Genomic DNA, 1566 nt, shown 5'->3' on the forward strand with positions numbered 1-1566 from the left:
GCCTCAGGCATGCAAGGCAAGCGCTCTACCACTGAGCCACCTTCCCAGCTATCTTTTTTCTTTTTAATCCATTGTATGGCCATGTGCTCTGCCAGAGGTGAATTGTAGAATTACAAAGTGTAGAGATTTTTCTTCTAGGTTGCTAAGAACATTCATTGAATCATTCCTTTGAACCCTGGGATCCATAGCCCAGAGATGACAAGGTTACAGGACGGGAGAAGAGTCTGTGCCTTGCTTGATGTGACAGGACACAGTGATGGGAGAGGAGGCCTCTCTCCATAGAGTTCTGCAGTAGCCTTGGCCTCTCCCCATCCTGCCTGGGTGTAGGATGGAATGCCTCGAGGCATGCTACTAGCTCAGACCCCTGAGAACCCTGGCTGTGGGCTGAATGGGAATTGCTTGGAGAAACAGCACTGAAGTGCATGAGTCAGGGGCAGAGAAATAACGAGTAGGAAACTGGCCAAGACCAACCGAGGGAAACTAGAGAAGACCCTGGCTTCCTGCCAGGAAGCCCAGAATGCAGAGAAAATAAGGAGGGTATATTTGACTTGTTTCAATGGGTGAGAGCCAGTAACAGACTACACCGTGTGGACAGCAGCAGACCGGTGCTGGGGGTCATTCTTGTAGCCTCTTGGAGGCCACAGAAGGAGGAGGTCTGACCAAGGGTTAGTTAAGAAGTGCAGCTGGAGCACCAGGAGCAGCACGAAAAAAAACCATATGTACAAGTAAAGTAAATGCAGCAGTCACTGAGTCTCAACTCATTTTCCTTTCTGGAAAATTGGTGGGTGGAAAATTTAATTCCTGAGTCTTCTAGCCTCCTTCCTTTTCCCTAAGGTTGTGCCAAGGCCTGGGGTAGGGGCGGGGCGGGGGGAGAGGCACCTCTGGGTCTCGGCCCACAGAGCATGAGCCCTCCGTGTCCCTGAGACAGATGTGTCTGCAGGAATGTGCCAGCCTGGGCCGGGCACCTATGCACACTGCCCACTACCACACAAAGTAAGGACTCCAGCCTGGGAGAGGCGCTCCCCCGCCTTCCCTTGTGTTGCCCACATGGATTTTCTGAGTTTTCTTTGTTCCTTATAAATTCTCTCATTTCTAAAAGCCAGAGAGCCTGGCCAAAAGCATCTCCTTCACCATCCCATTCTGGAGTCACATGGCTTCCTCAGCTCTGCTTGAAAGCAAGAGGAGGAAAGAGAAATACTGTGTGTTTGAAGGTGAGAGACACAATTGGGATTTTGAAATAATTATTATTTTATTTGTGGTGCCAGTCCTGGGGCTTGAACTCAGGCAGGGCCAGAATGGTGTCCCTGAGCTCTTTTGCTCAAGGCTAACACTGTACCACTTGAGCCCACAGCTCCACTTCTGGCTTTTTGGGAGGTTAATTGGAGAAAAGAGTCTCACAGACTTTCCTGCCCAGCATTGAACCACAATCCTCCGATCTCAGCCTCTTAAGTAGCTAGGATTACAGGCATGAGCCACCAGTGCACAGATTGTAGTATTTATATATAGAGAGAGCAATAGTCTTGAGTGGTAAAGCTCAGGACCAGCATACAAAAATTATATATATAT

The sequence above is a fragment of the Dipodomys ordii genome, unplaced genomic scaffold, assembly GCF_000151885.1.
Source record: "Dipodomys ordii isolate 6190 unplaced genomic scaffold, Dord_2.0 Scaffold68, whole genome shotgun sequence".
Lineage (NCBI taxonomy): Eukaryota > Metazoa > Chordata > Mammalia > Rodentia > Heteromyidae > Dipodomys > Dipodomys ordii.